Below are 16,490 nucleotides of genomic sequence, written 5' to 3' on the forward strand. Positions count from 1 at the left end.
CAACAAAATATACTTGAAATTCATGAAAAAAAATACAAACATATTTGAATCAATCCAAGTCACATAATTCACACAAAACAATGTATATTCATAAAATACAATTTTGTTTTCTCTTACATCCTTGGAAAAAAAGAAAAAATTAGTTCTTTGTTTACAAGTTATTCTCTATTCAAAAAATTCACAGAGTGTCTTCATATTCTCCATAGTCATGTCCTAGTTCCTCTTCTTGGTTTTCTTAACCACATTCCATGAACCTTCACTATGTCTTCCACCAAAGCGTTATCTGTCAGACACAGGTTGACGAAGTTTAGTACTATAATTTTTTTAGCAACTACCGTCTTCTTTCATAAGAAAAAACAAGAAAATATTGGCCAAAGACATGCTTACTGGTGTGCATCTGGGAATTCGTGGGAAGCAAAGATAGTGAAGGAGAACTCCAAAATACTTCATATGTGACGGAGACTGGCCACATCAAAAACTCGAGCCCCAGGAAATTTTCTCTTTTTCCTAAAAGTTACATTTATCAACTAGTAAAAAGAGCAAATTGACCTGGTGCTCGAGTGTTTGATTTGGCCACTCTCTTTCACATATGAAGTATTTCGACTTCTCCTTCACTATCTTTGCTTTCCACGAACTCCCTGCTACACCCAATAAGCATGTCTTAGCCAACATTTTCTTGTTTTTCTTTGAATACAAATTTAAAGAAATATGATAGAAGTCTATGGATGACTATGAAATTGTCAAGTGAAGAGATTGTTAATATAGCCAAAGAGTGCACCTAATCAATTTAATATCTATAAATGCTGAAGAGATTGTTAACTGTTTTTTGTTCAGAAAAATTGAATGTAACAAGATAAGTATTTGGCAAAACAAGTAAGTGGTAAATGCTAGTAGTTGGTAAATGCAATAAAAAATAGTAAAAAATAAGCCAACAAAAAGTAGGTGATATAGGTGATAAATGACAAAAAGTAGCTAGAAAATATAAAAAAGATAAGTATCAAGTTAAAAAAAAACCAAAACATGCTAAAGTTTTTGCGTCAAAGCTTTTTCAAAAAACTTCGGCCGAATGTGCTGAAGTTTTTAGTACATTTCCAAAAACTTCAGCACCTGATAAGCTGAAGTTTTTGTGTTGGATTCAGTAGTTTTTGTCTTAAAGCTTTTTCAAAAAACTTCGGCCGAATGTGCTGAAGTTTTTTAGTATATTTCCAAAAACTTCGGCACCTGATAAGCTGAAGTTTTTGTGTTGGATTCAATAGTTTTTCTCTTAAAGCTTTTTGAAAAAACTTCGGCCCAATGTGCTGAAGTTTTTTAGTATATTTCCAAAAACTTCAGCACCTGATAAGCTGAAGTTTTGGATTCAATAGTTTTTGTCTCAAAGCTTTTTCAAAAAACTTCGGTCCAATGTGCGGAAGTTTTTTAGTATATTTCCAAAAACTTCAGCACCTGATAAGCTGAAGTTTTGTGATGCATTCAATTGTTTTTGTCTCAAAGCTTTTTCAAAAAACTTCGGCCGAATGTGCTGAAGTTTTTTAGTATATTTCCAAAAACTTCAGCACCTGATAAGCTGAAGTTTTTATGTTGGATTCAATAGTTTTGTTATGACTTTTAACCAAAACTTCAGTTTAAAAAGCAGAAGTCATTTACTTCATGCTTAAGTTTTTTCAAACAAAAATGAACTTAAAATTCATGATAAAAGACACAAACATATTTGTATAACACAAAAAGTGAATTAAAAAATAATTAATGTATATTCACAAAATACAAATTATGTTCAACCAATCATCTAATCAAAAAATTCACAGAGAATCTCTTCAAAATCTCCATAATCATGTCCTTGTTGTTCTTTAGGAGTTTCATAGCCGCTATCTTTTTTCCACTTTCCATGAGCCCAAAGATTGGCAGCCAATTCTCTCCTGAATGTCAATGACTGACTTTGATCGAAATTGAAGACATCTTCTCTGTTCAACTGCAAATCAATAAATTTAAGAGCAAATATACCACAATCATCACTGCAAAAAACACATGAAAAAGAAATTGAAGAATAGTTAACACAAGGGCAAAAAATAATAAACATAAAATGCATGGTAAAACATATGCGAAACACGTACCTGTTAGTTTGTTGCGGGGTGTTCATCCACATAATATTGAATTTTTCCACAGGACTTTGCCCATAATATTTATTATGTTCCCCAAAATTCAAGCATTTGAGACAGTATGGGATCGATGTAACGACCCGACCCGTCGTCTCATGAGTTACCGCTCCGTTTCCCTCATTTTATGCTCCTTCATGTTTCATTATCAGTATTTGGTGTGTTAGAGTTGATATGGATTGGTTTTGGTAGAAAATGAGACACTTAGTCTCTTTAAGGAAGGCTTGGTTTGGAAAAGTCAATCGGAGGTTGACTTATCAGTTATAGGGCTCGGATGTGATTTCCGGTGATTTGGTTAGCTTCGGGGGATGATATTGACTTAGGAGTGTGATCGGAATTGATTTTGGAGGTCCAGTGTAGAATTAGGCTTGAATTGGCAAAGTTAGTGTTTTGGCGAATTCCGGTTGATAGGTGAGATTTTGATCCGAGGGTCAGAATGGAATTTTAAAAGTTGCAGTAGCTTTGTTAGGTGATTTGGGATGTGTGTGCAAAATTTCAGATGATTCGGAGGTGGTTTGGTGGGGTTTTTGATCGAATGCGAGTTTCGGAAGAATTTGAAGAACTTAGGCTTGGATTTGATGTAATTTGATGGTTTTAGTATTAATTGTGGTGTTTTGATGATTGGAACAAGTTTGGGTGATGTTTTAAGATATGTTGGTGTTTTTGGTTGAGGTCCCGGGGGCCTCGGGGTGAGTTCGGATGGTTCAACGTAGAGTTTTGGAATTTTTCATGTTGTTGAGCCTGCTGCAACTGGTATTTTCGCTTCTGCGAATCTTGGACCGCAGAAGCGGACACGCTTGTGCGAAGGATTGACCGTAGAAGCGGTGAGGAGGCCTGGGCGCCGGTTCCGCAGAAGCGATTGGCTAACCGCAGAAGCGGTATCGCTTATGCGTTTGTGTAACCGCAGAAGCGGTTGAGCTCGAGTTTGGGTATTTCTGCAGAAGCGGAGGAAAATCCGCAGGAGCGGAGTCGCAGAAGCGACTTGTGGACCGCAGAAGCGGTCGTGGCCTTATTTGAAATTTCCGCAGAAACGGAAGGAAAGTCGCGGAAGCGGTCCCGCATAAGCGGGAAAGTGACCGCAAAAGCGGAAAGAGCTGGGCAGATTTATGTTATTTCCTCCGCGAGCTAGGTCTTATTTTCACCATTGTTGAGCAACCTAGGGAGCTTTTTGACGAGGATTAAAGAGGGTTTCGACGGGAATTGATTGGAGGTGAGTCTCGTGACCTAGAATCATCATTTTATTGAAGAATCAACACCTAAATTCATGGAAATATGATTAAAAATGGAAGAACTAGGGCTTGACTTTTGAAATGGAAGATTGGAGTTTGAGGGAGCATTGGAGCTCGGATTTTGGTAAATTTGATTTGTATGGACTCGTGGCGAGGTAAGGAATCCATTGATGTTAATTTTTTGATTTTTCGAGGAGTGGGCCCGAGGCTCGGGTTTTGCTAATTTCGAGATTTTTGCTATTTTCAATTATTTTCGATTGGGTATTGTCCCATTGGCATATTGTGATGTATTCGCTCTGATGTTAGATAGATTCGACATGCGTGGAGGCCGGTTTGAGGGGCAAAGGCGTCGCGAGCTAGAGATTTTACCGGTTCGAGGTGAGTAATGATTGTAAATGATATCCTGAGGGTTTGAAACCCCGGGATTGCACATNGGCGTGCAGCCCGATCCATAATATATATAACATCCTCATTGTTGGGTTCTCAACCCCTCTCAGTCATTTTAGGACACGATAGTATAAGGTACGGACCTCGGCCCACATATTTTCCCTCATTTAGGATTAACACTTATAAAAAACACGGTTCACATTGTTTAAACAAATAGAAACATGACTGAGGATGTGATTTTTAATAAGTGAGGTGAGGAAAATCAGTCATAATGCCCCTAAGGGTTCTACATGTCGGCACGAGGCCCCAAACATGGCAACTAGCCCCAAATCATGATGATAAACAAAACAGCTCAGTCAAATACGCGGTAAAATATCAAACGGGACGAACCAAGTCACAATCCCCAACAGTAAACAACCCCGCGCTCGCCATTAAGCGCGTGTTTCACCTCAATACAGCACTACGTTGTGCAAATCCGGGGTTTCAAACCCTCAGGATATCATTTACTATCATTACTCACCTCAAGCCGGCCAAAGTCCTAGCTCGCTATGCCCTTGCCTCGCAAATCGACCTCCTCGCGCGTCGAATCTGGTCAAAACCACAACGAATACGTTACAATAGGCTAAGGGAACACAACCCAATCGAAAAGACTCGAAAAATATCAAAATTCACGAAATTGGTAAAACCCGAGCCCCGGGCCCTTCTCGAAAAATCAGAAAATTAACATCATCGGATTCCTTATCTCGCCACGAGTCTATACATACCAAAAACTCCCAAATCCGAGCCCAAATGACCCATCAAATCCCACTTTGAAATACCAAATTTCCAAGCCCTAACTTTACCCTCTTTTGATGAATTTTCACAAATTTCTATGTTAATTCTACCATTAAATCATGTATTAAGGTCAAGGAACTCACCTCCAATCACACCTAGTAGAAATCCCCTTCAATTTCTGCCCAAAAGCTCTCAAGGTCGATCAAAAAAGGTGGAAATAACCCTTAGCTCGCGGAACAAGATGAGTTTTAAAACCCTTCTCTGAACAGGCATTTTCGCATATGCGGTTACCTTACCGCATATGCGACTACCGCTTCTGCGGTTCATCCTCCGCTTCTGCGGAAATAACTAAAACGTCCAGGACCGCTTCTGCGGTCAAGTCCCGCTTCTGCGGACACCGCTCCTACGGAATTAATCCGCTTCTGCGGAAATCCTCCAATTGGCCAACTCTCGCATCTGCGCCCCTAATCTTCGCATCTGCGGAACCGCATCGCGGCCCCTCTTCCGCAGATGCGGAAATACCAGATATCAGTGAAACTTCAGCAATCCCCAAGTCCAAAATCATCCCGATGGCCATCCGAAATCACCCCGAGGCCCCCGGGGCCTCAACTAAAAGTGCCAACCCATACTAAAACATCATTCAAACTTGCTCCAACCATCAAAACACCACAACCAACACCAAAACCATCAAATTACATCGAATTCAAGCCTAAGTTTTTCTAAAACTTCCGAATTACGCATTTGATCAAAAACCCGACCAAAACACCTCCGAATGACCTGAAATTTTGCACACACATCCCAAATCACCTAACGAAGCTACATCAACTCTCGGAATTCCATTCCCTAGGATCAAAATCTCACCTATCAACCGGAATTCGCCAAAATACTAACTTCGCCAATTCAAGCCTAATTCTACACCGGACCTCCAAAATCGATTCCGATCACACTCCTAAGTCACAAATCATCCCCCGAAGCTAACCGAATCACCGGAAATTACATCCGAGCCCTCTAACTCACAAGTCAACATCCGGTTGACTTTTCCAATTCAAACCTTCCTTAAAGAGACTAAGTGTCTCATTTCCTTCTAAAACCAATCCAAATCGACTCATTCACCCAAGACTCTTATAATGAAACATAAGGAAGCAGAAAATGGGGAAAACGGGGCGGTAACTCACGTGACAACGGGCCGGGTCGTCACATCCTCCCCAATTAAAACAAACGCTCGCCCTCGAGCGGGTCAAGAAATATACCTAAAGCCTCAAACAGGTGAGGATATCTGCTCCGCATCTCCCGTTCGGTCTCCCAAGTAGCCTCCTCCACGGGCCGACCTCTCCACTGCACCTTCACCGAAGCTATATCCTTTGATCTCAACTTCCGAACCTGACGACCTAAAATAGCCACTGGCTCCACATCGTAGGTCAAATCATTATCCAATTGAACAGTGCTGAAATCCAATACATGAGACGGGTCCCCAACATACTTCCGGAGCATAGAAACATGAAATACCGGATGCACGCCCGACAAGCTGGGTGGCAAGGCAAGCTCATAAGCCACCTCCGGTAAGGTAACCGCAGATGCGAAAATGCCTGTTCAGAGAAAGGTTTTAAAACTCATTTTGTTCCGCGAGCTAAGAGTTATTTCCACCATTTTTGATCGACCTTGAGAGCTTTTGGGCAGAAATTGAAGGGGATTTCTACTAGGTGTGATCGGAGGTGAGTTCCTTGACCTTAATGCATGATTTAATGGTAGAATTAACATAGAAATTTGTGGAAATTCATCAAAAGAGGGTAAAGCTAGGGCTTGGAAATTTGGTATTTCAAAGTGGGATTTGATGGGCCATTTGGGCTCGGATTTGGGAGTTTTTGGTATGTATAGACTCGTGGCGAGACAAGGAATCCGATGATGTTAATTTTTTGATTTTTCGAGAAGTGGGCCCGGGGCTTTTTGCCAATTTCGTGAATTTTGATATTTTTTGAGTCTTTTTGATTGGGTTGTGTTCCCTTAGCCTATTGTAACGTATTCGTTGTGGTTTTGACCAGATTCGACGCGCGAGGAGGTCGATTTGCGAGGCAAGGGCATAGCGAGCTAGGACTTTGGCCGGCTTGAGGTGAGTAATGATAGTAAATGATATCCTGAGGGTTTGAAACCCCGGATTTGCACAACGTAGTGCTGTATTGAGGTGAAACACACGCTTAATGGCGAGCGCGGGGTTGTTTACTGTTGGGGATTGTGACTTGGTCCGTCCCGTTTGATATTTTACCGCGTATTTGACTGAGCTGTTTTGTTTATCATCATGATTTGGGGCTAGTTGCCATGTTTGGGGCCTCGTGCCGACATGTAGAACCCTTAGGGGCATTATGACTGATTTTCCTCACCTTACTTATTAAAGATCACATCCTCAGTGTTTCTATTTGTTTAAACAATGTGAACCATTTTTTTATAAGTGTTAATCCTAAATGAGGGAAAATATGTGGGCCGAGGTCCCTACCTTATACTATTGTGTCCTAAAATGACTGAGAGGGGTTGAGAACCCAACAATGAGGATGTTATATATATATATATATATATATATATATATATATATATATATATATATATATATATATATATATATATATATATATATATATATATATAGTTGAATTTTTGCATCAATCCTCTGTCTTGATTAACATAATGGAAGGGACACCTTCTTGTATTCTTTCCTACTTTCCAATCTTGACCCCTTCGCTTTTTTTTTATGAACAACATAAGGAGATCTCAACCAAATACTCTCCATACGAATCCTTTTCTCTTTTTTATCTGGTTTTCCTTTTGCTTGCTCTACCTGCTGTTCCGTCACAACTAACTGCTGTTGTTCAGCAGCAGGGGGAAAAACTATAGCCATAGTGCCAGATGCTTGACCAACTCCCTTCTGTTCACAACGTTCTTGTGTCTCTTGATGAACAACAACAACAGCAGAATTACCTTTTGAATCAGCCTCTTGTGTACTACCAAGTGAAAATGAACATAAATTGAAGTTGGGCATATCACTGGTGTCACACATAGGAGAACTAGAAATCTTCTTTCTCTTAGTTTTCGGAAGAAGTTCCGATGCATCAGATGAGATCTGCAAAAGCAAGAAAAATATAAACATAAATAAAACTGATAGAGAACACACATTAGGCAAAAAAATAGCTTGTAATCGAATTGCAGAAAATAACTACCTGGTCTAGGTGTTGCGACACAGATGATGTTTGCATTCCAACAGATCCTGTATCTTCATGCAAAAAAAAACAAAACAAAACAAATAATACTAAATAAATTTTATAAAATAATACCAACACACTTCACACCTGTCTGTGAGGCAACATGTGTGAATATATGTATTTCTCCTTTTTCATATTGCTCTTTAAGCTCACCAAGTTCTTTTTGAGCTGCCTCGAGTCTTTCTGAAAAATCATTCAAAAACATAAAAAAAGAAAATAAGATATGTAAAATTTCAAACTGTAAAAAATATACTTCGATCAAATATATTAAATTCATGATCTATAGAATACCTTGACGTTTGTCTTCCGCTGTGGTTTCCCTAGGCTGCATGCCTTGGTTGATATCAGCATTTCCAGCTTCATTCAATTCTGAACCAACGTCGAGGACCATTGCAGTATTTTCTGGAAGGTTTTGCCACGACCCAAATCCACTACGGGTTGTGATGGTGCCGGACACCATTGTCAGGCAAGCCAACTAAATCACCAATTCAATTCTCTTTTAATAACTTTGAAAATCTAAGAGTTTTACTTCCATTTTTCATGTATAAATAAAACAATCTCTGTTTCAATTCAAATTAAGAAATACTATTAATACACATCTTTCGAAAATCCATCCCAGAACCCGGTGTCACAAGTGCATGAGCAACTACTGATAAGGATATAAAATACAGCACAACATCCGTCCGGAATACAATGGACAGAAAGGAAATACAATTTACTAGAAAAGGGCTTTAAAAGCTGCGGGCCGCCTTGCATAATGCAACTCACTTAGTTCCCGAATCGTCCGTGCTGCTGTGCCCAGTAGGTCGCTAAAGTAACATATACCTGTGCAACAAAAATGCACAGAAGTGTAGTATGAGTACGTAATCAACGTGTACTTAGTGAGTATCCCGCCTAATCCCGAAGGGGTAGAGACGAGATGGTCAACCTAGACACTCGCTAGCGGTCCAATAATAATATACTAAATATGTGAGGGAATCATGGATTATATATATACAGTTTCAACTCACAAAGCTGTAAAATAGGCAATACACCTTCAACAAGTAATAAGGGATTTTCAAGTTTTACTCTTCTTTATTTTATCCATTTACATCAAGCCATGAAAGGCAATATCTTCATTTAAAATTTCTCATGCATCAATATACACAAATATCATGCGCAAATCATGCCGAGGCGACGGCCCGCTCCAATAGAAAAGAAATGTGCACTTGCCGAGGGTCGACGACGCGCCTATAGATGCATCTATTTCCCCGCTCGCTAATTAATCATGCGACGCAGTCAACATAAAATAAACACATAGAGACACTCAGTCAAGAAGCCAACATGGGGCAATTATTCAAGGAAAAACAATTCTCTTTTAACAATTATTAAGAAGTAAGGTTAAATCCCTTTTAGAAATTCATTTACAATTTTCATGTGACGTAAGCAAATTAAGCTAGCAAGAGTTTACAATTAATCCAAGTATTCATGCTTTTGGGTCCTAGACTACCCGGACAATAGCATACTAGTAGCTACGCACGGACTCTCATCACCTCGTGCGTACGTAGCCCGCACAAATAGGAGCACATAACCATATAATTTACCTATGGGGACATTTCCCCTTCACAAGGTTAGAAAGGAGACTCACCTCGCTCCGAAGATCCATAACCGGCATTCTACATTCTTCCGAAGGCTTGAACCAACGCACAATGCCCCAAAACTAGCCATTTAACGACAAACTAATGAGAACATGCTCAAATACTTGTTAATAATTCAAATTATACTAATTCCCAACTCCTCTTAGTGAAATGACCAAGATGCCCTCGGGCCCACGTGCCCGGAATCCGAAATTTTTCGAAGATAAAGTTTACCCATGGCTTCACTAGCTCAAATATACAATTTACTCCTAATTCCATGCTCAAATTCGTGGCTGAATTCCAAGAATATCATTTTCTAGGTTTCCCCCAAAAACCTCCATTTTTACACTAATTTTCATGCTTAAATCCATACATAATTGATGTATTTAACTCAAAAGTGATGGGGATAACTTACCTTAACATAGATGACGAAGTTCCACTCTTTGGAGCTCCCCAAATCGCCCCAAGCCATGAACCCAATGAGAGAAATCACGATTTAAAACAACCTGGCTGCCTCCAGGTGTTCCGCTTCTGCGGTGTAATTTCCGCTTCTGCGGATGTCGATTCTGCGACTTTTTAACCGCTTCTGCGGTTTGGGCAAAAAGGAAGCTGACCGCTTCTGCGGTCTGGGGGCCGCTTAAGCGGAACCGCTTCTGCGGTCCCTGGGCCGCTTAAGCGGAACCGCTTCTGCGGTCCCTGGGCCGCTTCTGCGGTTTCCTTGGGCCTGGCCCCTTCCGCTTCTGCGAGATGTCGACCGCATATGCGGTCCCGCTTCTGCGGTCCAAGAACCGCAGATGCGGTTATGACAGAAGCAGCATCCTTCAGCCTTTTCTTCAACTTCCAAATTTGATCCGTTGACCATCCGGAATCCACCCGAGGCCCCCGGGACCCCAACCAAACATACCAACCAATCCCAAAACACATTACGGACTTGCTCGAGGCTTCAAATGATATCAAACAACACTAAAATCATGAATTACACCCCAATTCAAGCTTTATGAACTTTGAACTTTCCAACTTCTACTTCCGATGTTTAAACCTATCAAATCACGTCCGATTAACCTCAAATTTTGCACACAAGTCATATTTGACATTACGGACCTACTCCAACTTCCGGAATCGGATTCCGACCCCGATATCAAAAAGTCAACCTCCGGTCAAACTTCTCAAAAACCTTCAAATTTCTATCTTTAGCCAAATGGCTCCAAAATGACCTACGGACTTCCGAATTCACTTCCGATCGCGTTCCCAACTCCAGAATCACCATACGGAGCTATACGCAGTCTCGGAATCCCAAACGGACATTGATAACATTAAAATGCACTTCAAACCAAACTTATGAAATTTCTTCTAAAATGCTAACTTCCACAATAGGCGCCAAAACGCTCCCGGGTTATCCAAAACCTGAACCAGGCATATGCCCAAGTCCGGAATCATCATACGAACCTGCTGGAACCTTCTGATCCTGATTCCGAGGTCGTTTACTCAAAAATCCAATCCTAGTTCATTCTTTCAACTGTATGCTTCCCAAATGAGAATTCTCTTTCTAAATCAACTCTGAACTTCTCGGAACTTAATTCCGACCACGCGTGCAAGTCATAATACTCGAAATGAAGCTGTTCATGGCCTCCGACTGCTGAACGGAGCGCTAGGACTCAAATTGACCGGTCGGGTCGTTACATTCTCTCCCACTTAAACAAACGTTCGTCCTTGAACGTGCTGAGAACTATACTAGAGTAGTCTGAAATCACTGGTTAACTTCTCATGCATCTTCCCGTGCTACCACAACTCAGTTGAGCACATTAGCTCGATCAATTCTGAAGATATCCTCTTTTATTCAAGCAGATACGCCTTAAAGCCAGTTCTAACATCCGGAATTCTATGCTCGACCTGTTTCCAACATAAGGTCACCATTTCAACCACCACACATTGTACCCAACATGGCTGCATAACTTTGCTGAATTTATACACTGCACCACTTTACTCACCAGACCACGATAACATTGTCTGTTCAACTTAGTTGAAATTCCACGAATCTGGTGCTCCCATTGCACCCCATAACATACACAGGTCTTACTCCAACTCTTACAACACCGTCACAACAGAAGAGATGCGAAGAAATTCATAATCGTTGCCGAGTCAACCAATCATTGAGTCTATACTTCTGACAAGAAACATTACCATATTCTGAATCAAGTGGAGATCTTGCTCCTTAACATACTCTATATAGTCGGATTGCACTGATCCTGAATCCAATGGGCTCATCTCACCTAGTACGAACTGCTCAGGCAATAAGCCGCCCCGGACATAATCAAAAGTCTCATGTGATACCACAATGTGCCAATAAGCTACCAATTTAATAATGCGATACAAAAAGAAAAATGAACTTTGAAAAGAATTATCTAACTCCCGCACTAATACGGACTTTCCTTAGAAAATAGGAAACAGAACACAATAAACAGGTATGGGGAACCATACTGCACATTACGCTGTTGCGGCGCGCAACCCGATCCGAACAACATAACCATGGCGGCGTGCCAACCGATCCATACGTAGAACTCACATAAGGAGATATACATCGAGCTAAATTTGCTCATTATACAACATACCGAATATCGGTCATAAGCACGCTAAGTGCATAATACCATCCTTGAGGGAACATATGGCGTCCTAAGCCACAAAACTCAAACACAACTGAGGTGCGATACAAGACCTAAGTCTCAAGAGCCATCCTGCTCACATAACATCATCGCCACGCGGAACCTTAACACATAAGAATTTACCAAGCCGTCTCACAACTCATACGGCGCAATACATCATTTCATGAAATATATCTGCCAGTGAAATAACACTTGACTACTCCCACATAAGGGGCGCGTTACTGAAATGAACACAACTGGCCTGACATAGGGCCCAAATTCACATTTACACCCATCCACCGACCTCAAGTCGATCCTAAACACATCAAACTAAGCCAATAACTCTTCAAAGGCCCATACTACTTTTCCTCTTCTCATAACACACTAGGACAACCATCGTAACCAGAGCAAACCTCCACAGTCCATAACCCAATAAACAGAGTGCCCTCCAGGCATAAATTCTCAAATTAATTATATTACCACAATCCTCACACTCGGTCTAGATCTTAAATCAGTCAAGTGACTACGCGCCATATTGTATGAAACCTTCCTGTGGGACACTCCCCCACAATCTACCATAACAATTTACTGGGTCCTACCTCCAACCCACCGACCGCACTAACGCTGAAAAGCGATCAAGAATCATTAACCATGATGCAAGCCCCCTTTACTAAGCACCAATCTCAGGTGATGCTGAAGACAATGCCAACTTACCTTAAACACTGAAGCTCCCTTCCTGCTCATCCGAGCCCGAGACATCCTTACCAGCACCAAGCTGCAACCTTGATCCTCACTTCGAATTCCCATGCTACTCACTGCACCAATGTGCAACATACGATAGAACACGATTTTAACGTTAACACTTTAACACTTCATCATATAAGAACCTTCTACTTAACTCACTTCTGGAGTACCATAGTAGCACACAGGCGAATTTTTCATAACCGTAGAATATGCAAATCTCTAAGTAGTGGTCTAAGCCACCATAGCCCCTTCCAGAATCTGCTTCCACACAACAAGCCATAACAATAGAAGGCTTCTGAATAACATCAATTGCGGCGGCTGACAAGCCTGATACGTACCATCACAAATAACTTACATGACTCAATCACACTGCAGAAACTGACTGCCAACACCCATATGCCAAATTCAACTATGGCCAATCAACTACGTTCTTCCAATCTATCCTTGATTGCCTTAAAGACATTACTGATTCCTTCCAACACATAACATACTCCTTTTGCACTCATCTTGAGCGACCTCGAATCACGAGACCATGCTGTCTCAAATCCCACGAACCGTTTCATATCTCTCAAATGTTACATCTCAAGTTAAAATATCATAGAACGTTCTGAGTCTCTATTCGTAAGCTGTTGCATAGGCTTGATTCTCAACTGCACCTATAGGCTCGAAATCATTCATACTTCATCTTTTGGATTTTCACTAGGACCGCTGCTGGGAGCCACCCGCTCTGACTTGGCCCCGAATATAATCAATTCCATAAATCTTATAACACATGAATACCCTCTCGACGAGGCACCCGGCGGAATCACTTCCTTTGAAACCTTCATTTACACAAGGCATAAACCTTGAATCCTTTCTCAGATCTGATCATGAGCCAATAAGGCCAACCATGGCACACCTTCAACAATCCCCTTGCTCAATTCATCTCTTATGTTCTTTCCCCATAGCTGAAATAGCCCATCAACATGCTTAATATCCCGAAACCTTGCAAGTAATCAACTCTGCAACCCCCTCACAAGCGGTAGGGCTCTCCCACTTAGCTTGAAGCCATAATTTCACTAATCTGGAACTCACTCGTCCTTTTATTCCTTATTGACATAACCTTGCGCAATCAACCGCCAAAATTCTTGAGATCTCTCTGCAAAACCCCCTTCTTATACTCTAAATCATCCACCACATTCGCACGATCGATCCCTTCGCTACACACGCGATAAAATTCTTCGCAGAAGCCTCGCCAACCACACCACTGCTAATCTGCTCACTTGGCTAATCCACCTATAGAAGGCTCTCCCCGGCACCTTCCGACACTGCTCACAAGGTACAATTACTACGACATCAATGACCCTTCCTGAGTCTGAGCTCACACTCCAGTTGCACAGGTCCATTTTACCCCTTGTGGACATCATTGAAATGTGCGGCAACATCCTCCTAATTCAAAGCCATGTTGCATCCTTCTTCATTTAAGCGGCTCCTTTCCGTTATATTAAACCTCCGGCCGCACAAGAACCCCTACTTCAAATTAGATCTGAAGACGCCAATAACCAAGCAAGAATATTCTCAAGTCGTTCCGGACTTCCTTAAGGTGCATAGTTTTCTCATTACCAAGCCCCTACGCAGCTCCGCTACTCTCCCACTTTTGGCAAACTCACTTCTTCAATCAACTGCTCGGCCTGTGCTCCCTAAGCGTGACCATTTTAGAAGTTTAAAACTCCGCCTGACACTTCCCACATGTCTTTCTCATCTCTTGCTGCCCATTTGTCTTAATAAAATTCTTCTTCATAGAACTTGAATCCACAAATCGCTACTGACTTAAATCCCTCTGAAGGCCATCTTTCTCGAACCGTTAACAATAGAAATACTGATTCAATCCCGAACCACCGCATCCTACGATATCTGATAGTTGTATCTCTAATACTATTTCACAATACCCTGCCTCAAAGGCGAATTGTAGAAAATCATAACACCGACAAACTTAATACGTCCAATCAGGACAACAACGCCCCAATATAGAGGAAAAAGTCCACCACACTTGAAATTACTAAGTCTCTTTACTTCCACCAATCACATCTGACCCTCCTTAGTTCGATTGCCTTTCCCCCTTCCGGGAATAAAATATTGAATCTCTTGATTATGCACTGAGTAAACCTCCCTTGAAATCATTCACTGCCCTGACACGCGGGCAACACTTTACCATCATATCACTACTGCAGAATAGTCTTTCATAAGCATTGCGGCAACTTGTGCCTAGCCTCAAAGCCCTCGAAATTACCGTTACTGGGCTGAAACAATAAAATATTCCTCCATAAGGCGACGACAATAATCTGATAAGCTATACCGGGAGAAACACCCCGTATCACATCTGTAGTACCATTACGGCTCTTCAATTTTCGATTTACAACAAGCGCTCGCGTCGCGTAAGATTGAGTGGGAAGGAATCAAAGGCATAAGCCTCAAAGGAATCGAACCGCACGATAAGGAAACAAGAAGGGAAGTTCTCCTAACAGTCCTATAGCCTCCCGAGGATAAATACAGATGTCTCCGTACCGATCCGCGAGACTCTACTAGACTTGCTCATGACTCGTGAGACCGACGGGAACCTAGTGCTCTAATACCATGTTGTCACAACCCAAATCCATTACGGGTCGTGATGGCGCCGGACACCGTTGTCAGGCAAGCCAACTAAATCACCAATTCAATTCTCTTTTAATAACTTTGAAAATCTAAGAGTTTTACTTCCATTTTTCATGTATAAATAAAACAATCTGTGTTTCAATTCAAATTAAGAAATACTATTAATACACATCTTTCGAAAATCCATCCCAGAACCCGGTGTCACAAGTGCATGAGCAACTACTGATAAGGATATAAAATACAGCACAACATCCGTCCGGAATACAATGGACAGAAAGGAAATACAATTTATTAGAAAAGGGCTTTAAAAGCTGCGGGCCGCCTTGCATACTGCAACTCACTTAGTTCCCGAATCGTCCGTGCTGCTGTGCCCAGTAGGCCGCTAAAGTAACATATACCTGTGCAACAAAAATGCACAGAAGTGTAGTATGAGTACGTAATCAACGTGTACTCAATGAGTATCCCGCCTAATCTCGAAGGGGTAGAGACGAGATGGTCAACCTGGACACTCGCTAGCGGTCCAATAATAATATACTAAATATGTGAGGGAATCATGGATTATATATATACAGTTTTAACTCACAAAGCTGTAAAATAGGCAATACACCTTCAACAAGTAACAAGGGATTTTCAAGTTTTACTCTTCTTTATTTTATCCATTTACATCAAGCCATGAAAGGCAATATCTTCATTTAAAATTTCTCATGCATCAATATACACAAATATCATGCGCAAATCATGCCGAGGCGACGACCCGCTCCAACAGAAAAGAAATATGCACTTGCCGAGGGTCGACGACGCGCCTATAGATGCATCTATTAATCTGCCGAGGCGTTCGGCCCATTCCAAAATAAACACACACAAATAGACAGTCAGTCAATAAGTCAACATGGAGCAATTATCCAAGAAAGGCCAACTCTCTTTAAATAATCTGAGGAAGCGAAGCTTAAGTCTTTTTTTTGAAATCCATTTATAAGTTTAATGTGATTTAAGCAATTCAAACCCTCAAAGGGTTCACAATTAATCCAAATATAACATGCTCAATCAATCAAGTAAGAACTTATCAGGGAGT

Source organism: Nicotiana attenuata, chromosome 7 (assembly GCF_001879085.1).
Source record: "Nicotiana attenuata strain UT chromosome 7, NIATTr2, whole genome shotgun sequence".
Classification (NCBI taxonomy): Eukaryota; Viridiplantae; Streptophyta; class Magnoliopsida; order Solanales; family Solanaceae; genus Nicotiana; species Nicotiana attenuata.